This window comes from Indicator indicator, chromosome 5 (assembly GCF_027791375.1).
Source record: "Indicator indicator isolate 239-I01 chromosome 5, UM_Iind_1.1, whole genome shotgun sequence".
In the NCBI taxonomy this organism is placed as follows: Eukaryota; Metazoa; Chordata; class Aves; order Piciformes; family Indicatoridae; genus Indicator; species Indicator indicator.
Window position 1 is genome coordinate 27882309 of NC_072014.1, and position 22596 is coordinate 27904904.

Below are 22596 nucleotides of genomic sequence, written 5' to 3' on the forward strand. Positions count from 1 at the left end.
GTAATTTTATTATAGGAAAGAGGAGTATCAGGGTTACTATTCCCAGAAGGATGTTCACTAATTATTTCTAGATAAGGTGGTGGGAGTAATTAGTGCTAGATATTGGAATTAGCACTCAATGTAATTTGTGTCCACATCATAATGCCAGCATCTACCTCTGTTCAACTTCTATATAACTTTTTTTTTTTTAAATTGACTGGGAAAAAAATCCTACTGAAAACACATAAAGTGAATTGCACATGTGTCTTTTTGAACTCTGCAGATTTGTATCAGCCAATGACTTTTATAATATGAAGGGATTTGTGTGGTGGACAGCAGTGATAATTGGATCACTGGGTAGTTAATGCAGCAAAGTGGATGTGTGCTTTGTCTGAGCTGAAATCAGCAGTGGCACTCAACTGCTCAGGTAGAGACCATTCAGAGCAGACTAAACCACTCTCTGCCCTTTGTGCAGAACAGCTTGGACTTGTGAAGGGGGGCAGGGTTTCCCATATGGGTCTGAAGCACATTTTAGTTCTGATCAGGTAAGAATTAATCTTAAAGCTGTTTAAAAGTCTAATTTCTGTTCCAAATGTAACCACTTTGTTTCCAAGCTGGTTTCCTTCCCACAGTGGAGCCCAGGATATTTTGCTCTTTCTTAGAGCATGCTTTCTGAAACTATTAAGACCATGAGATCTCAGGGATATGTTTCCCACCACATCTACAGATGCCTTAAGTATGAACATTTTATTCTGAGTATTCTTTTGAAAATAGATATTTTTGGTTTAATATCTTCCTTTGAGGAAATTCCTGAAAACCTGTTCTCTTTATCCAGAAACTTCTGATTTCCAACATCACCTTGCACACTAATGCTTCTTTATTTTCATGAGAATTATTTTGCCTGATCAGTTGTCTGCTGTAGGAAGTTGCCATGACAGGGTGACTCTGTTGTTCTTTTTCCTCCATAAGCCAGGATTTTAGTACAGATTTAGTTTAGTCAACCTGCCTTCCTAATGTACTGGTGCACTATACACTTTTGAAGACAGCTGGATGTTGGCAATAAGGAACAGTCTGATATTACAGCATATTAGGATACAGTTTTGATGTTATACCTGTAGTGGCTTCATAATATTTCAGCTGTAATTTCTTTTACTAAATCCCTGATCTCTTTGAGTATAAGCAATGTGCAATTTTATCAGGCTTTCAGCTGGTGCTTATGTTCAGAAATCAGTTGGAGGCTATCCTTTCCATTTCATGCAATCACCATGAGATGGCAGTTGTCAATTGCTGGACTTTCTTCACCCTGTTCAAACCAAAATGACTCAAAGCTTATTGATCCTTGGAGACACCAAGCTTTTCCAGCTTTGCTGTTCACAGCATGCAAGTGTGAAACTTTACAAGTGACTTTTAAAGGCAGCCAAGGAATGTGTGAGACAGATTGTTAGGGAAAAAAAGTCCCAACAACTCGACATTATTTAATTTGATAGTGCAGAACTTTATGCCAAAGTAAGGCATGTGTTTGCTGTTAGCAATCAAAGTGTCTTAGAAAATGAAAAGTGACATTTTGTTTATGGGATTTTATAAGCAGAAGATCCCTAGGGAAATTAATCTGGCCCTCTGGAATGTTGCCCTCCTCCATGTCACTTTCCCTGCAGTCCCAGTATTTTTTTATCACAAAAATTAGGTTTTGGGTATATAGAACCCAGAGGGAGGGATGTGGGTGCAGCAGGTAGCTCCACATCATATTGCAAACCTTTAGCAGGTCTCCAGCGTTTTCGTAGTGATCCCTAATAAATTGTCAGGTCACAGGAAATGGCTGAGATTCTGGACTGCAGCTAATGAGCTAACAAACAGAGAATGGGGCTTCATTTTGTCCTTTCTATGAAATCCCAGAACATAAACTCAGGCTTTCTAAAATAGTGTTCCCCATACATAGCCTGGAGGCAGTCTAAATAATTTACTCCTCTTCATCTCTGGTATTCTGTGGCAAAAAAAAAAAAAAAGGCCTGAAAATTCTCAACTTATTTCTTAATAAGAGATTGCTGCAATTCATGTCTCCATTCTCTTTACCTACATTCTCACTCCATTTTCAGCTGGACATACAGCTCTTTTTTCATGAACTGAGTGTTTTTTAATTTTTCTCACTGTGTGTTGTTGAAAAGTTGCTCCTCTCCACCATGTAGGTTCCATATGAGAGTCATTCAGAAGTGTATCACTGATTTTTTTTTTTAATTTTGTTTTTAAAATTGTAGTTCTTTTTGGTGAAAATCAGTAGTGCATTTTATTTATAGCTTTCAAAAGTTACTATCTAACTTTTGATGTAGTTTTATGTCTAAAACCGTGAAAGGGTGTCACTTCATCACCATGAATAGTTAAAAAATTCTGTAAATGACACCTTGGCTGATTATATCCTGTGAGTTCAAGAAATGGAAAGTTACATAAGCTTGCTCTGTTTTCAGCCATGTTCTTGCAATGCAAAGGCATTGAGCAATAGAAGTGATCTTCACAGTGTCAGCTGTCCCAATCTACAGGATTGATTATGCAGGGTGGAACTGGTATTGTCTAATACTTATTTTATTCCTCTTTGGTATGTATCCCAGATTTGCTTAGGCTAGGAGAGCCTGAGATGTATACAACCTGGCTCTTATAGCACAGGATATTAAATTCTGCCCTTTCTCCTTGTAATAGAAAATTTCAGAGCATAAGGATTTGATTAAGGAAAGACAATCAGATCGTGGCTTTAAAGAGGTGATGAAGTCTCTATGCTTTTCCTCAAGAGTTTTTTTAATCTATCTCTTTATCAAGCATGCATGTAGCAAATATATCACTATTACTTATCTGATTTCAGTTTCTAGTCTCTGTTCATGCCTTTCACCAAAAGATTCAAGTGTTCTTTATGCACCATACTTCCTCTAGGTGAAGATACTTGCATATTTGAACCATGTGACCTCTTACTCTTCTTCTCATGTTGGTTAAACAGAATGACCTCTGTGAATCCCGCAATCACACCTTGTTTTCTTAGACTGAGAGGAAATTTCTATGGGTCATTTTCTACCTTTCTAGTGATATGCTACTCCTCTTGACTTTTCCTTGCTTTTCAGCATGTCCACCATTTGCCCCCTGAGCACATCCCCCTGCCCCCCCCTAAAAAAAAGGTCATAAATGGTTAAAGCTTAAAATAAATGTAAAAGATCCTTTTCAGTGACCAAACTTTTTCAACCACAGCCATTTATGGGAGAAAAGTAATCTTATTCTCCCTCAGAGTTCATGAAATAAAGTAACTGAACTTCTTGAAGCAATAAAATCATTCATCTTAGAAAGGGAAAGAATACTTTCCCCCCCCCATTCCAATTACAATTATGGGTTGTTCTTATATAAAGGAGAACAATTTAATGGGAATAGAGAGGTCCAGTGTGGTCTATAACCTGCTGTTTCGCAGCAGCCTCATGTTTGTCTGCCTGTGTCAAGAGAGTGCCATAGTAAAATATGTTCTTTTAATGTCTGTTAATGACTGCTCATGACTGTGGTGCTGCTATCCCAGTAATGTTATCACCTGTCTCTTCCTCTCTTTCTGAGGGAAAATCTGCTGTTCTCAAGACTGTAATGCTTTGTGAGCTCCCTTGATACCCTGCCTGCTGGTATTTCCTTCCCAATCCAGAGAAAAGAAGGGGTGGAAAGAGCAGTACAGAGGACAAGACTGGTTGATCCACAGCTTTACTGCAGCATGGGCTGGTTGCCAAAATGCATGTTAGGGAAACACTGTGTACGGCTTCAAGAACTTGTAAGAGGCTGGTGTGTTTGTAAGAAGACATATCAAAGGAGAACAAGAAATTAGAAGGAAAAAAAAAAGTAAATAAAATTGTGTCTGGGAAGGGTGCTATCCTGTCTTTCATGAACATTCTCTTCACATGAGTTTGTGCCTTGATTAGGAATTAGAAATTGGAATCCTGGGAGGAACATAAAGCTAAACAAGGAAGTATGGAGGAAAACAAAGGGCTAAGCAAATCAAAAAGATCTTAAAATTCTGTATTTAATTCCTTAGAAGGTGTCTGTGGCACCTTGATGAAATAACAGCAGCATAGGGCAGAATATCAGAATTTGGTCTCTACTAAGAGGAGAAGGTTGAATTTTTTTACTGAAATCTACCTTTAACAACACAAAATTTGGTACAGCCAAAAGCATTACACATATATATGTGTGTGTGCAGACTTCTTATATAGCTTTGACAACATTTAAAGACACTTTTCTCGCTCTTTCCCACCTGTTTAATTTAGCGTTTCTGCTTTACTTACAGCAACTATATATTATACCTGCACACTTCAGTAAAGCTAAGAAGAGTTCTGCAGCACACTAACTTTGTGCATAAGTACTCCTCTTGAAAGTGTAAAATTAACTTGTAATTGTTTGATAACTGCTTTTGTCATAACAAAAGTAATTATACTCTCTGAAACATATTTTTAATGGGGATAAAAAGCTTGTAGACACTCAGCTGATTTTTTTTTTTTTAATTAATCTGATGATTCCTTAGGTATACAGAGAAGCACATTGAAAGAAATTATTTGTTTTGCCTTGACAATGTCCTTTTTTGCATGTTCAGTGAAATACTGCTGAGTATAAATTCCCAATTTGGTTAATGTAACACTTGATTTATACTACTGGGGTTATTTATATTTGTTCCTATATTTCTTTACAACCTATAAACCAAAGTTTTAAAATACTAGAGCTTTGCTAACATTTTTAATGCAATGAAAATGTCTGGGTTTTAGTGAGGATATTTTTCAGGAATTGCACTCTTTGGAATTTGTTTGTAACTCCTGAATCTTCTACTTTGCTATTTTAATTGCACTAGAAATGCAGTTGTTCCCTTACATGAAGATTATCTGGAGGTGTGACTGCTAAATATAAAATAGAATTGGTATGAAAATTATAAAAACAAAAATCTCAATTATGAAGAGCATTTATGCTCCAAATAAAATATTTACAGGAAAGTGACAGTGGCTATTTCTTTGATGGATGGAAAAGAGGATACACTTTCTGTCTGTCTCCAAGATATTTGAACTTACATTTGCCTTCCAGGAGGCATTTCTGACTTAAAGGACAATTTCTGGGTTTGTAAGGAAAACAAAACAAAAAATTTCAAAGCAACAACAGCAATAACAAAACACCACCACCACCAAAACCAACCAACCAAAAAAAAACCCCAACAAAACAAACAAAAACCAAAACAAAAGACCCACCAAAATCATAAAAACAAACCCAAACAAAAATTAAGAAACAAAAAACCCACCAAAACAAACCAACTCAACAAACCTCTAATAATCATTCTTGTTTTCTGCTGAACTTTAAAGGTGGAAGGGGAGAGGTGCACATCTAGACAGGCAATAACAATCAAGTCATAGAATTTGGACCGCATCCCTGCATGAAATAGAAGGCAGTCCGTTAAATGTGAGAATACTATTTAGAGTGCAAATATAATTCTGTATCTGTTAGCAGCCACTTAATCTAGCAATACAGATAAGGCATACAGGTATTTACAAAATCCTATAGTTTTCTGCTTCTACAGACTTTTTTCTTTCCTTTTCAAACCCGAGCAACTTAGTAAAAACAAAATTCATAGAATCAGTCAGGGTTGGAAGGGACCACAAGGATCATCTAGTTCCAACCCCTGTGCCATGGGTAGGGACACCTCACACTAGATCAGTCTGGCCAGAGCCTTAATATCTCCATGTTGCAGAATCTGCACTTTAAGTTGGGTTGGTTTTTTTTTTTTTTTTTGGTGTTTTATTTCCACCCCCTCCATTTTCTCAACTAAAAATGTTTTTCATCTGGAAATGGTTTCCCTATTCTTACTGCATTCGCAAAGTGAGGGATAAAGCCCAGAATACTGCTTTGACAGAGTGTCTGTTTCTTCAGACTTGTATTTGAAACAGCTCTGATCTACGAATAGGCTTTGACTTCCTGAGGAATGAAGACGGGACCTGGGATAACACACACACACTTTCTGTGCTGGCTGATGACAGGATGGCTTGTTAAATGACAGAACTGGAGCCCGAAGGGTATCAAACACATGGCAGCAGCTGTCACGGACTGCTTGCTGTGAGTGCATGCAAGGAACTTCAAAAGCTGGAGTTCTCCAGGGATTCCTTGAACTCATCTTTGTTTTTATTTTTAATATTGTTGTTGCTTTTTTTCCTCTCAATCATGGCTCTTTGCCTGGCTTTTCAGTATTCCTGCATCATCATCTTGTCACTTCTGAGGCAAACTGGGAAGCTGTGAATATCTCCTGATCTCGTGTCTTGGTGGGGTATGAATTTTTAATTATTACTATCATCCCTTATCCTAATTATTTTATTGTATTTATGTAGTGCTGCTGTTCTGGCTGATATTTTTATGAAGTGATGGAAAGAAAGGTCCTAACCTAAAGGATTTTACAGTTTGTTAGACAAGAAACATCACAGTCACAGCACAGTCATGGGGAGCTGATGAGTAGTACTAGGATAATGAAGCCAGAGAAAAAGGAGATGTCATTTAGGGCATATTTTCCTCTTAACTTGTCTGTTTATTGACTTGCTTTACCTTACAACTAAAAAATGTCTGCTGGTTTGTCTGGTCAGGTGTGAAATTGGCAGCAGAAATGTAGAAAGACAAACAAGCACAAAGGCCAAAAAAATCCCAGACAGACTTCACGCACTTAAATTCAACTCAGGCTGACGCAGTCATGCTCACCAACGTTTTGTTGGAGCTATTCTCCTCTAGATTTATAAACTTAGGAAAGCAGAAATTACCAGACAGGTTTAGCCATGAGTCTGCCTTAGCCAGTATCATGTCTTACACCACTTGGTTTAGAGGTAGGAATCCTTCTGTGTTGACAGTTTTGCGGTTATCAGTCACAAGAAAAAAAAAATATCTTGTCTCATTCAGCTTCAGACATGCAACCCACTGCAAACTTTTAAGTTGCATCACACATTTTTCTACAGTATCCATCTGTACCTTCCCTCTTGTGACACAAGTGGATGTAGTTAGGATAGCACTCTAGGAAATTATATTGAACTAGTTATGCTATCGTTTACCACAGCTGACAACCTGAGGCTAGTGTTAGCAGGCATTCTGCTGATACACATAGGTCAGTTAACAACACTGTAAAAAAAAAAAAAAAGTGTGGAAAAATGGAGTCATTATGATAATGCAGGAATCCAAGGACTGCTGTAAGGTGTCTGGGATGGAGACAATCAGTGTATCTGCCCAGCACCTTGCATGGGGATGCTGGTTTTGACAGAGGTACAACTTGATCTGCCATATTGTACATAACACTACTCAAAAGATAAAGTGTGTCCTTTCCTATTGTGTTTGTCAGCCAGTTGAAGAGGTGACTTTTTTTTTTTTCATCCTGTCTGAAGACCACTTGCAAAGCTCAGCTGAGGAAGAAGATGATGACTTAATGAGGCTGGTGCAATTAACAGATCCAATATACTTTCACCTGCTTCTGAGTACGATTCAGCACAGTTTAAGGCTTAGTTTATGCTGGTGAGATATGAAAACACTTCTCTCCTTTTGTCTTGTTTAGACACTTTGTGCTCTCATTGGTCCTGAAATTGGAGGACCAGAGCCAAGGAGTCAGAGCTATATGATAGGGCAGACAGACAGAGGTAGACTGGAGCATGTAAGGTGTTACTTTGGGCAGAAAAATTTCTTCAGAGCATGAGCTGCTATCTCATTTCCCCTTTCCCAGCACACACACGTACACTAAGACCAAAGGAGATTTGCAAAGGTTTTGATTTGCTAGAATTCATGATGGAACTTATACATTTTTCCAAATAATAATTTTTTTTTACCCACACTTCAGGCTTTGAACAGGTTAAAATTATGAAATACTGAGCCTCTTCAGAAGGGATTATTCTGATTATCCTTTTTTTCTTTACACAAAAGGCAAAGCCCATGTATGGCAAGGCAAAACAAGCATTTGTGTGAAAATGATTATGCTTTTTCTTTCCACAAAAGCTTTCAAAAAGGCTGCTTTTTAAAACAAGGCTAGGAGAAAGAAGTTTATCTCTGAGTTAAAAAAAATAAAATAGCGTATTTGCTGAGTTATCGAGATGCCCTCTATGTTTGTGCTCTCGTTCTTTATATTTCTCCTGACAAACTCATTTTCAGTCACAGTAATGAGCAGACAAACAAGGGGTAGCAGTGGATAGCTGCAGAGTGAATAGAATAATTCAGAGGGAGAACTTTTTTCCATGAAGAGCATGTCAGCTCTTAAAAATTTATGCATCTAGCCTTGAGATATGCAAGCCATATGCATAAATAAATAAGCTTCTGAATTCATTCCATAGGTTGTGGCAGTGCTGGAGATATCAGGAGGGGAGGGGAAAAAAAAAGAGGAGAAAAAACAAATCAATTTTTCCTGATTATTGAAGCTGTACAATTATTTGGTGTAGTGATGAGATAATGAAACTAATAAATCTATCTTACAGCTTTTGGAACCTTGTGTAGCCACAAACATGAAGTTCTTACTGAATGCAAATCTGGGCATCACAATCTTTTGCTGGGAATACTATCAGCTTATGAAATTTTCAAGTTTTGACACAGAAGGATATACCCCTCATAATTTCATCATCAGAAGCTGAGAAGACACAAGATGATAAGAAATTTATTAAATACATTTCCTGTCATGGACTGAGTGGAATCAGCTGCTGTTATTCGTATCATGCAGCTTCCTGTTCCAGTTACTACTTCTGGTTTCTAGGTTCTTGGGTGCTGGGCTTTTCTGCTGGATTGACAGTGGGACAAAGAAGGATGGGGGAGGAGTTTACTGGATTGGGCTTCTGTTTGCTGCTGTTTTGCACCATGCATTTTCTGCAAATAGGCTAAGGTACTTATGCATTTTGTACTGTTTATCTGATTTTCCTCAGAAAACCTATTCTTACCTGAGGTTTTCTTTTCTCTTTTTTTCCCTCTGCTTTTCATGCCATTAGCAGTTTTTTGCATGGTGACAAATCCAGTAGGATTTGCTGGCTGTATGTCAAGTGAGGCGTTGACTGAGGAAAGCAGTAATCACTCCACCTTTTTTCCTCTCATTGGTGTTCAAACCTTACAAAGTAATATTCTTAGGGCTATTTTGGGTTGCAGGATGTCACGGGCTTGAAGCCAGCTGTGGTGGGAACCCAGAGAATCCTAGTGGCCTCTTGAAGCTGAATTTTGAGAAATCCTTACAAGGTTCTGTCTACCTGAAATACTGTTTTATTAACTGGAACACAACATTGTTTGCTAAAATCAGCAAAAGTAGAAGAAAACTTGACAGCAAAAAGCACCCAGCGTTTCAGAGGTGGCTTAATCCTTATCTGGGAACTATTACTACTATGTACTTAAAAACTGTTCACAGTAACACTAGAATAAAGTTTTGCAGTGTTTTTTTTTTTGTTTGTTTGGTTGGTTGGTTGGTTTGTGGGATTTTTTTTGTTTTTTTTTTTTTTTTCCTTGAAGATGCAGTCTGGAGGAACAAATCACTGATGTGACATGTAACACTATGTTAATTTCATAGTTCCTTTAATATTGGAATGCTTTCAAGAGTTGAATGAAAAATGCTTGTTTTCCTGGGAGAATCACACACTTCTGGAATTTGTGTTCTATGTTCTGAGTTTTCACTCCAGTCTTTGTAAACGTGCCACACTGATCATTTGCACTGGTAAGGAACAGAAAAATAACGGGGAGGGGAGGGGGGGAACCAAAATAAATACCTATTCTTGTTACAACCTCCTTTCAGGTAGTGGTAGAGAGTAATAAGGTCCCACTTCAAGGTCCTTTTCTCCAAACTAAACAACTCCAGTTCTCTCAGCTGCTCCTAGTAAGACCTGTTCTCCAGACCCTTCACCAGCTTCACTGCCTTCCTCTGGACCTGATCCAGTTCTACACTCTCTCTTGCAGTGAGGGAACCAAAACTAAACACAGTACTCAAGGTGTGGTCTCCCCAGTGTTCAGTACAGGGAGAAAAGATACTAAACTCAGCTGGTGCAAATACTGAACCCTGGGCACCAACACTTGTGACTGGCTCGACTAGATTTAACTTCATTCACCACCACTCTTTGGACCTGACTACTCAGGTTTTATCCAGTTAAGTGTCCAACAACCTACCAGATGAAAAGTCAGTTTCTCTGGGAGGATACTGTTGGAGATAGCACCAAATGTTTTACTTAAGTCCAAGTAAACAACATCCATGACATTTCCCTCATCTATTAAGTGGGTCTCCTGCTGTAGAATATCAGGTTCATACACCAGGACTTCCCCTTCATGAACCTATACTGACTAGGCCTGATCACCTGCTTGTTCTGCATGTACTGCATAATGGCACTCAAGATGATCTACTCCATGACCTTCCCTGACACAATGGCAGACTGGCAGGTCTTTATTTCTTTAGATTTCATCTTCTTTGGACACATCACCAGTGAAAACCTGAGGTGCTATCCCAACAAACAGAGAGTACGTGCTGTGCAGACTCAGAATAAAGTCTAAATTTCTTCTTTACCATCCTGTGGAACTGCAAGCATTACTAACAGGTAGTGAGAGAGGAATAAAATGAGAAATTGGCAGGTGATGTAATGTGCATAAACATAGAAATCTGAACTCCACCATTTATAGCTCGACTGAGGAGAGTGCTGAGTTAAAAAGTTCTTCACAGCAGGGACTCTTGCTGGGACTCTTGCTGCCAATACTGATGTTCCATGTGTTCTGCATGTTTGATACCTGGGATCATGCAAAGGGGCTGGCTGTGTTGTTTGTAACAAAACATGTGATGTTCCATGTTTGAAAATGTTGCAAATGAAGCTGGCTGTCAGTTTGGTGATTCATTACCAAATCAGCTTGGTGGTTTATTAAACATGGTGAACTATTGCTATTGAAATCTGGTTCAGTAGCACTGAAGTTTCCACTTTAGAGTGGTGCAAATAACTGAACATCTGTTTTGGTAGAAAATTGAGCCATCTCATTGGGACAGCTTCCATTCCTACAAGCATGGTGTATAAGAACTTGTATTTTAAAAGAAAACAGTGTTACCCTTAGTCTGGACTTGATGCCCTCAGCAGTTTTTGAGGATGTTTTCTGAAGAACACATATAAAAAAAGTTAAAGGGATTTAGACTTGAGAGTAAGAGACTGAACTGAAATGAAGGTAGAGAAAAATAAATAATAATAATAAAGATTAATGATCTTATAATTCTGCTAAATCTCAGCAAGCAAGAACACATAAACCTTTAAATGCTAAAGTAAGGATTTTAAAATCAATGACATGTTTAATAGAATTCTGTATAATGCATGCAAAATGGAGAAAAGGTGAAAACAGGCGAATTTGGAATGAGTGAAAGCTTGAGTGTGGCTTGGTTACATAATTAAAACTGGGAAAGCAATGGAAAATATCAACAATCCAACCAAGAAGTCACACAAATATAGATTAGTATCTCACTATCAAGCAAAATAGTCACTAAAAAAACAAAGCAAACCCACAATTTGGAAGGCTGATGACATTCCAGGAACCAGTAAGGAAATGGATTTTAAAATAAGGTTAATACATGAGTTGTTCAGATTATGTGCTGAACTTCAGTCAAGGAGCCTGGGATGACTGCCTGTGGTGCAGGTATTATACATACACACAGGGGTATCTATTATTAAACGTGTTGTTGTCCCTCCTAAGCCACCTACAGCAAGGGATGAAAACATGCAGAGGTGTTCTCTAAGCAGGCAGTTATGGCAGAGGAAGAATGTTTTTGGATGATGCTCCCCATGACAAAGTCTGGAGGTCTGAGGGTGAGAGGTTGGCATCTTAATATAAGATATTTATGTTTTGGGAAATAGATATAAATATCAGCAATAGACTTGTTGGTTGCAGACAAATCCCTCTTATTGTGAAACTTGTCTTCCACACAGAAAGAAATAGTCTTCAACCTTTTCCTATAGATGATACCCTTTTTGTGCCTTATTTATTTGTCCAAACAGGCTGCTTTTCCTTTATGCTCTGCATGGTCCCTTCAACATCAGCAACCATGAAACTGGATTTTATCATGGGCAATGAAGTCCAGCTGAGGGACCTCCTTGTTGCTTCCCTGTTCCTAACTCGGCTACTCTTGCTTTGGAATTATGGCTGACAATCCCAGTTTTCTCCCCCTACCCCTGGTTTGTGAGCTGGCAGAGATTCATTCTCACTATGATTCAGCAGCACCCTCATTCTGCCCTAGGCATCTGAGCCCAATAGCAGTTATATTGCAAGCCTCCTCTATAGCTACAAAACAAGGAACATGGATAGTCTTTAGAGTTTTAGGAAATAAAATGTAGTCTGCAAATAAGGTTTGAAGAATAGCTATTTTCACAGATAATGAGATACTTTAAAAAGAAGTACTTGGATTAAAGGAGTCTTGGTTTTATTTTAGAAAACAATGTATGTGTCTTAAGTTTTTAGCAAAATGTGATTAATTCAAAATCTTACAGTCATTTCTGAGTATTAATATGAAAAAAAAAACCACACCAAAAAAAAAAAGTCAGAAGTGGTTAAAGACTCAGTCATCTCTTAATCCATTAAATCCTCTGTGAACGAGAGGCATCAGATACAACCTCAATGTGACATCACATGAGCTAATCCTTATTAGTCCACTTCTCTAGTTAAACAGCCATAGATCTGCTAAAATTTAGTCCAACTAATTTATTTCACCAGAAGAGTCTTGACTTTAGCAACTGACACCAGGAACAGGATCAGCAAAAGGAGTTTGGTTTTACGTGAATTAGGATCTCAAAGCTTGGTTTCAGTGTGGCATGTTTGTTGCCTAATGAAAGCTGAACATTCATGGTGGCATTCCCCTCTGCAAGGCCAGCAAGGACTTCCATGTAGCCCTAGCTTTTTTTATAATAGCCCTTTCAGAAAGCTGTTACTGTGAGATCTTTGACTTCTGCCAGAATTGTGCAAAACCGTCCAGCAGATCCCAAAGAAGAGATGGCAAAGGGCTAGTACTCCATTGCTGCCCCCAGCTCACCCACAAACACATTCAATTACATGCACATCACTTCCTTAAATCATGCTAAGATGTCTCTGTACTGTACACACTCATAAACTCATTTCATATAAGCAGCTTAAACTCCTAAAACAAACCAATTTTCTCTCCTCTCTAAAAATTACACTGTTACACATAATGGCCAGCATATCTTTTTTCCTCAAACTGAAAAATAATTACAAGCTTCATCCTTTTTCTCCCCCTCCTTACCCATCTCTGCAGTATCTTCATCCATTTTCACGTTGCTATTACCTATTTTAATACATCCTGCAGTGACCTTCAATGATTTCAGTGCAGTGAGTCCATGAGATGACACTGTAAGTCTAGGATGATTTGTCCTTTTTTTTTTTTTTTTATTGCTGATGTTCTTAAAGAAAAATAATATTTTGCCCCTAGAAGAATGAAAATACATTTTTCCAGCAGGCAGAAAGGGAAGAGTTTTGTTATGACTGAAAAAACATACCCAGAAGTTGTGAGGATAAAAGATGATGAAACTGGGATGCAAAAAATATTGAAAGGGGGCACATGCATATATTCCATGCCTGTTCCTGCCAGCATGGATGTTTAAGAGGAATTTTGCATGGTACATGTTTCTGAACTCACTCCCATAAGTATTATAGCATTGACACATCAAAGCTTATCCTTTATGACCCACAAGTTGCCCTGACATGATTACACTGCACATAAGAACAGAGATGAATTTTGGTATAGGGGACTTTGCATACCTTTGTATGGGATTTTGTATGTAGGGGACAGCAGGGAGTCCACTGTTGTTAGCTGTGGATAAGGCTGCATGAGTGGGAATCCACAGGATAAACTAGTGTGGATTGGGAGTGAGAGGGCCAAGACACAGTGCAGTTAACGAGGACTAAAATATTATGGGTTTTATGACTGTATAACAGGCATTTGGAACATGACACCAGAGATGTGTTTCTCTAGCTCTAAATTAAAAAGTGTTTTCCCTATGTACAAGCATGCACAACTTAATTTGGTTTATCTCCTAACCTAGGAATGAACTAGGAACCTCCAAAGACTGAAGTACAAACATAGATATAATTCCACTTGGAAACATCCTCACACTCTGTTTTCCCTGGATGAAGAGCCAAGGACCCAGCAGAGTACCCAGTGTTGCCAGTGATGCAATGAGCTTGTTTGAGTCCTGTTCCAGCTGATTGACAGATCTGTGCTTTCTTTGCAGAGATGGGAGAAGTGGAAGGGTGAAAACAGAACTGGGGAGAAGAGATCTTAATTCTCCTTGAATTGCCCTGTTGCAGCTCCTTTGCCAGGATGCTCCAGTGAAGTGATTACAGCTGCACACAGTGTTGCATGTCCTTAAGGATAAAGTCCTTTACCATTGATCATATATATATACTGTATGTGTAGTGGCATTGACTGCAGTGAGTTACTCTCACATTCAAGTGCTGTTTTACTATCAGGGATGCCAAAATCTGTCTCTTTATTGCTGACTTCCAATTCATGTTTGATCAAAACCCTACTGATATATCTATCAAACTTGCTGCTAACTTAATCCCTACTGCTCTCATTTTAAGTGACTGATGCATTTTCTGTGGTTATGCTCAGTCTGTTGTACACACCAGCCCTTTCTGTAAATCTTTTTTTTTTTTTTTTTTTTTTTTTTTTACCCTTTAATAATCTCCCCAGTCTTTTTTCATGACAAATATGTTCATGTTTCTGGAAAGCTTCATGGTTATTGCTTTTTGACATTTAAGCCTTCCTGCCACTGCTGCCCTCTGTTGTCATCTCTGCTGCATAGTTATACCACAATGTGAGCAAATGCTCTTCTCTTTGGATTTCCATGCTTCCTTTTCATGTGTGTTTCTAGTTATGTTCCACAATTTGCAAACTGCCATAATTAGCAGATTATTGGATATGAAGAGTATCTGTGATGATTTGGCCTTTTCTCAGGTTAAAGAACTCTCTCTTCATTGCAGAAACGTTTGTTCTCTTCTATTACCTGTTAATAGATAATCTGAATGCATGATAGTTTAATATATGGATTCAGTGAGGCTGTTATGTCCATAGGCCAATTATGAGGCAGAACTTAACAAAAATGTGACAGATTCTCAGGCAAAACTTCTCCTTGATTTTTTTGACTCTTAAGCCTTTCTGCAAAATATGAATACAGTCTCTTAATCCTCCTAATTTTAGGCCTTTTTTTTTTTTTTTTGTTGAATAGCCATTATGTCATAAAACTGACTAGACCTAAGCAGAAGCATTTTGCAGAACAGATAAGTTCTAAGATTGTTTCAAAGACAACAAAACATCAGATTCAGTTGTGGAGGTGCTTATATATATATACACACACACACACAACATAAAAAATATATTTAATGATACAATATTGTATTATTATTATTTTATGGAAGCACATAATCAATCAACATATACTGTATTTCTATATATATATATATAGTCTCTCTAAAAATAATGATTGGGATGAAAAAGAACTTAAAAAGCCAGGGAATAAAAATTCCTGTTATCACAACTGGATTTGAGGAGAAATCATGTGGTTGAATTTTTTTATTTTATACTTACAATAGCCAGAAAGAAAGTTCTGATGATTGATGTTAGCTTTCAATTGTATGACTTGTTCCAGTTTGTGTCACAATATTGACTGATGTAAGGGTGTATTAGTTTTGTTTGAATTATTTTTTCATTCAATGATGTGTGACAGCATCACTTTGAAATCAGTACAGAAGCAGAGCGACCTGTCATCTTGATTCATTTAGTTGTTTTAATGTTAACACTTCTTGCCATGTTGGGAGAATGATCAGGTAGCTGGCACTAATATCATTATGTAAGTGGCATTTTAAACATTCAAGAAATCTATATAATTTTGCAAAGAAAAATGGTTTCTCCATATTTGGAAAGAATGCTTGCATACCCAAGGCATACAATAAATCAGCAAGGTTTCTGGATTAACCTTTTCTCTTTTCTATATGTAACTGTATAGGATGAGCTAGCCTGTCTCATTCAATATTGACCACATATTTTGCAAGCTGCTGAGTCACAAGAAATGATGATTTCAATGACAGCCTTTTGCAAGAGATGAGTCTTCATTAGTCTTCTTCAGCAGACAGAACGCCAGTACATGTAGACTACTAATTTACACTACGTTTATTGCAGTTGTATTTCCCAAGTCATCATGGTATCTGGATTAGAAATTAGTCATTAGTATCACTCAGTAATTTAAATTATTAAAATGAAACAGCACCTACACCTGTTGTCCCCAGTTTAAAGTTTTGTTATCAGACGTTGTTATGGCTGTGTCTGGTTTATGTTGTTAGTTGAGGTTACCACTGGTGGGCTTATCCTCGAGTCCTTTGCACCAGAAATCACAGTATTCATTTTAATGATTTTGAATACCAGTTGATATCTCACCATTTTAAAATCTGTGAAACTAAAATGTCTCCAGTCCAATGGAAGAATTTGTACCATACTGTAACCAAAGAACTGCAGAGATCTGTAATTTTAGACTGAAAGGAGGAACAATTTGTCTGCTGATAGCACTGGGAATATCTCACAACTGTCAACTGACTCCTCAGAGTGTAAATTAAACATTAGGCTTTGTGACTTGTTTACGTAGGTTGTTCAGGTTTGATTTCAATTAGTTCCTTACCACCACTACCATCCCAGTTCTACTTGGCTAGAATTAGAAATCAGGCATTCATTCAGAACTGCAAAGATGCAGCCCACTGCTTGCAATGCCAGGGAGGATGGGTAGAGATGTCCATTGTGAGTATGCACGTAAACAGCTTGGTTCACTGAGAGAAGTGATCCGCAGTCCCAAGAATAGATTTAGACAACTTTTGTAATTTTATTTCTCAAATTCTTAAAAAGTATAGCAGAAATTGAATGGAGAATTCTATTATGCTTGTGTGTCTTTGATGCTTCTTAAATGTTTGTTGATTTTATACTGGGGTAACGTAAAGGAAAAATATTTTTCTGTGTTTATATGGAGACATCATCTGCTGGTAAAGCCCAGCACCATTACTGTAATGAGTAAGAATTTGAAAAAAAAAATAAAAAAATTCTTCCCACATCTTCCAGTGGTGTGGTGGTGTTTTTTCTTTTGTTAAAAATCCTTGAAGGTTAAGGGGCTTTTTTATGGGATATGAGAATAGCTTTGAGAAAAACATAAGAAAGATCTGACTTAACCTGTTTATTTTGATCATTTCAGCAATCCTGTAATGGCCTTGAGTAAACGTTTTCTTTTAAAGTGCTTCATTGCTACTATTCTTCATGTTCTCTGCAATATGAGAGTTTTTCAGCTACATCATGTAACCTCTATATGTATTCATCTGAAAGAAACCCACATTGCACCACTGATCCTTGCCTTGCTCTCACCTGTAATTCTTTCAAGCTAAACAGATTTCATCCATGAACAAGTATCATTTTCAGCTTTCTGCCAGTGTTTAGTCTTATGAGACAATTTTCCACACAATGCAGTTACAGCAGCTCTGAAGAAGAATGCTCTGGCCTTCACTTGTATTGAGAGATCTAAACTCATGAACTAGTGATCTTGCTGTGCAAAAAAAGACACAAACCGTTCTTGGGCTCAGATCATAATTGGAACATTTTAACTCTTGCAAAATATTTTCCAAAGCTGGAAACTACTGAGTTTGAACTTTCCTTTACCTTATAACTTTGAGAATGAGGGAGTCAGTGTTTCTTGGAGTACATATCTCTGGTTGGTGCAGCATGGACCTGGGCATTTCTGCGCCGTATCTCCCTGTTAGCTCCTTCTTACAAGAAGGAGATAGGGATCTGAGTCTTATCTGCAGGTCAGTTAACTATGTGGACAAGTGGATGCACATTCTGAAAACCTATGAGGACTTATATATCCCTGGTTTTTCATATACTTATTGTGTGGAAAGGTAGGGAGTTTTTTTGTTTGTGATTTGGTCTTGGGTTAAGTTTAGTTTGTTTGTTTGTTTCTTATTAGTTTGTTTGATTGGGTTTTTTTGCTTGTTTGTTGGGATTTTTTTAGTTGAGTTTTTCTGGTCACTTTCTAAATTGTAGCCAAAACCATAGAAACTGACATTTATGTTAGTTTCAGTTCCTGCCAATTAGGAAACTGTCTAAAGAGCTCGATTTTTCTGATAGTAAGGTCCAATGACATGCTGAACTGGGCAGAGTTATCCAAACCTAGGAGATAATATGTAACTTCATTATCCTAGGTCAGAAATTCCAAATAATTTTGGCAAAGTCATACTTGTTCTTCACTTAGAAGTCCCTCCCAAGTCAACCATGTGTCCTTGGTGGGTGGGAACTGATTGTGCTGAATATGAAGCCAATCAGCAAATATAATTGGTGGGGTTTTGTTTTTTCCTTTTCTTTTTGTAATGTCCTAAAGCTTTTTTGGAGTGAACTGTGAACCCTTTTGTACCTTAGTCTTGAAAGATATGATATAGTGCATGAGCTCTCATAAAGTTTCTTAAAAGAGATGGAGAAATATGAGAACAGGGTGTCAGAAACATATTTAGAGAAAGAAAAATTTCTCTTAGTGTCTATAAGGCTACAGGTTAAGTTTCTCCAGGACTAGACATCTTTCCATTGACTGATAGATGTTGTATGAAGCCCATAGTATAAATACTATATCAATTTATGTTTTATTCTAATATTTTTTGTAGTAAGAATCACTTCCCTGTCATATTTAAAGTCAGCATTCTGAAAAATCAAAATAAGTTATTTCAAAATGTTCTTCACCTCCCAAGAGTAGTTTTACAAATCCTGCAAAAACAGTTTGTGTAGATGGAAATAAAAAGAAATTAATTCCTAGGATAACCTTAATGACATTTTAATAGAAAGCATAATTAACAGAGTTCTTAATAGATTTGAAAGAACAAAGCTGCAAGTCAAAAGAATATTCATTTCAGAGACAGAGGTGAACAGAGAATAATGTTTGTTGTTGTATGGAGGGTAATCAAATCAGTCCTTGCTGTTGTTACTTCAATTCTGGTTATCAGCTTGTGACAAGGCAAGTAAGTATGACAAGACAGTGGGGGAGAGACAACTTTTTAGTCACTGATCAGAATATAAAAGATCTGATATTCATACAAATGATTTTCTCTGTGGCCTACTGAGAGAAAACAGAGGTGTCTGCAAAACCTCTAGACTAAAGCATGTGAAGAAATAATGATCAGGTTTTTTGATTTCTAATAGTGGTTAGCAATTCTTTCTTACAGTAAGCACTTTGACGAATTATGTGCAAATGAATCATAAGTGATCTTCATCAAAGTCAGGCAACTAGTTTGATATGAAGTGGTTAAAGCCCCCAGCGAAGTCTGAGATGCCAAAATGTGGAGGTCATAGAAAAACCTGATCTAAGCAGAGGAGCTCTGCATCTGCTCAGTCTGTGTGCTGCTTTATGGAGTGAGATGATGCTAGGCAATGTTGATGTCCCCTTCTTCTTCTTGCTCACCCTGAAAAATATTTTTGGATTACATGGTCACTGTTTCCAGTCCTCTAAGCCTGTGGAGTTATTAGACAAAAGTCCACAGAAGCTTCTCCAATTCCTTGTAAACATTTCAACATACCACTTCTGTCCTTTGAAGACTGTTAGTGTATCTATAAAAAAAACCAAAACAAACAAAACAACAAAACACCATAAGGAGAGTACTAATATTTCTGTGAGCACACTGACACTTCTAGCAAAGGTGTCAAAAACTGAGTGTTTCTTCATGGTAAAAGAGAAGGAACAGAAGCCTGAATTTCATAGACTCTTTGCACATTAAGTTCTTTTATGAGTTGTCATGTCTCCAAATCTGTTTCTTCAACAACAGAATATCACAGATGTCCTCTATTTGTAAAATACTTAGGGAGGAAATGCATCAAGAATTGCAAACTATTAAAACTTCTTTTGTTGTTGAGCTTTACAAATGTTACAGAGTCGTCGTTTCATCTGTTTCCAGGCTGGGTATATGGAGTCTCAGTAACAGGAGAGGGAAGGTTAAAAACATGTTGTTTGAATGGCAGATGTTGAAAGAACCAGAAGCTGTTTCTCTGAAGTTTTACTCTTTCAGCTTTGAAGTGGTACAGACAGTAGTAATACCTATTTGTTTAAGTTTGTGCACAAGAATGCTTTGAATCATATCAGTTAGGGAATATATCAAAAGTACTGGTGCTGAATCGATTTATGGCAAGTATTATTGATTTAGGGAAGTCACACCTAAAGATATTTGTGTGGTTTGTTTCTTCATTCTTTTTATTTTTGACATTTTAAAAATCTCACTGGAAAAAGAATGAGTCTTAATATCAAGTAAAATATTTCCATTTTAAGCCTTTCTAACTAAAGAAAACAAGTGGAGAGCAGTAATTGTGAGTTAAAATCTGCAAATTAGTTTTTCAGGAACTTTCATTAAAGAAAAAAGAAATGCTTCAGTTGTATAAAGATTACTTTGGACACAAAAATGTGTTGAAAACAGCATGATACTGCAAAATATCCTCCTATTTTCTCTTTTCATCAAAAAGGAGGCAAAAGTGTAAAATGTGCAGAAAATATTGTTTCCCGCCACCTTTCAAGAAATATTGTTTTTTAGCATATTCATGCTGTTTGAATTCCAAGAATCATAATGAATAGCAGCTAACTTTCACTCTAGGTAAAATAGGGTATTCATTCCACAAGACTCTTTTTAAATTTCAGAACCTGCATTAAAGCCCTAGCCAAAGTCACAATACAGCTGGTAAGTGGTTTTCTGTCCTTTTGACTGGAGGTGCTAATTGATAACTAGAGGGGGAAGATTGGCTGTTATTCATAAAAAAGAATCAGCAGGAAGTTATGGATGTCAGTAATTGCATTTTTTTCAAAGAAAATGCCTTTACCTGGTGTAGGTGGAGCGCTTTTAGATAAAGCACTATGGGAGAGTAACAAGCATTTTGGAGATAAACAGTAGAGTCAAATTCACTTGTGCTTTCAAATTTCTTCTTCTGTTACAACTATAGGATGGTTTTGGATCCTGAATGTTTACTGTTAAGGAATTCTTGTGATGATTAGGTAAGCATTAGAGACCTGTCAGGGTCTTGAGTGCATCAGAAAAAGTGCATAGGGTAGATGCAAGGGATTGACCAGCATCTTTGATGATCAAACTAGAAATGACAGGCTGAGTGTGGTTGTGAATTCACACTGCTGATAGGGGTGGCAACCAAACTAAACTACAATATGCATGAGGAGTAGAGGAGTTTTAAAATCTCAGTCTACTGTATTTTTATAGTTCTCTGTCCTACAGTCCCACCTTGTTGACAGGGATTGTTTTTGCTTCAGTTACAGGCCAAAATGAAGCATTGTATCTTCAGCAAGATGGTAGGATTTGAGTAAAACCCTTGAGAACTAGAGTTGGCTTGGGGTTTATTTTCTTTTTTCTTTGTGCTTTTTTCCCCCTTTTCTTCCTTTTCTTCCCCCTATTATTATGTAGTAGGTAGAGAAAGAAATGGAACAAACATTTTGTTGCTTGGTTCCAACCAGCTGGATTATTTCTAGTTGGCTGATCACGTCTCCTACACCTAGCAATATAAATGATGGGCTTAGTTAAAATGGCATGTGCTTTTTAATTTATTTTCCTTTTCTATTAAGACAATCCAACAGATTGCTTTATTTTTCTTCACTGCTGCAAAAAGAGCATGAGTGAACACTCCAGGTCCCTAGAGAGCAATCATGCATTTATGCAGATAGGCTTCCTAACCCTTCCTGCCCTTCTCTTTCAAAGCAGTGTTTACCAGGAGGTACATTGCCAGCTGTGGTTGCTGTACAAGTGATGTTAATGTTGTGAGATCATGAGATCTATGGGATGAGTGGGGAGACTGAGGGAGATTTGGTTGCAGATGAGTGGGACCATTACTATGCCAGAAATTGTATATTGTAGAGGGAAAAATAGGTATCCTCAGTAGGTGCTGTAGGGACCTGGCTTGATTTGTGTCCTAGAAAGGCAGGGCAATAAGGTCTCTTATTTGCCTGTGTGTTGCCTGTGTGAAATTCTCCTTTACCAGGCTTGCATTTCTGTGTGCTTTTCTGTACAGTCAAGTTGCTTCCTTGTGAATCCAAATATTTAGATTATATCTGTATTTTTTTACATGTAGATGTATTTTAGCTCCCTGACTATGTAAGTATTTTATATGAGTATTTTAAATGAACAGCTCCCTACTGCCTTTTAGCCACCTCCTTGCAAATCTGGAGGGGAATATGAACCCTGAATGAATATTCTGCTTCTTTTGCTGGAACAAGTCGTGCTGCAGAGGTGTTGGGTTTCTGTCATATTCGGTGTGGCCAGACCATCCACAGTCTGGGTTTTGGAGCCTGTGATCCAGTTGAAATTTGTCCTATGTTCAACCTTTCCAATGGATTTTGGTGAATAGTTTCCCTTCCCGCTCACTTCCTTCACTTCTAGTCCATTGAATCTTTTCTCTCCTACTTGATATTATCTCCCAAAACTTGGGTAAAACCAGAAACAAAAATAATACTGGCAAAGCAGGAGGAGAGCTCCTAAATAGTATGCCAGCTAAAAGTCATCAAGGTGAACAAGAATTTCTGTGATAGTGTAATCTAGTGATAAGGGATTTTTTTGTCTGGGAGT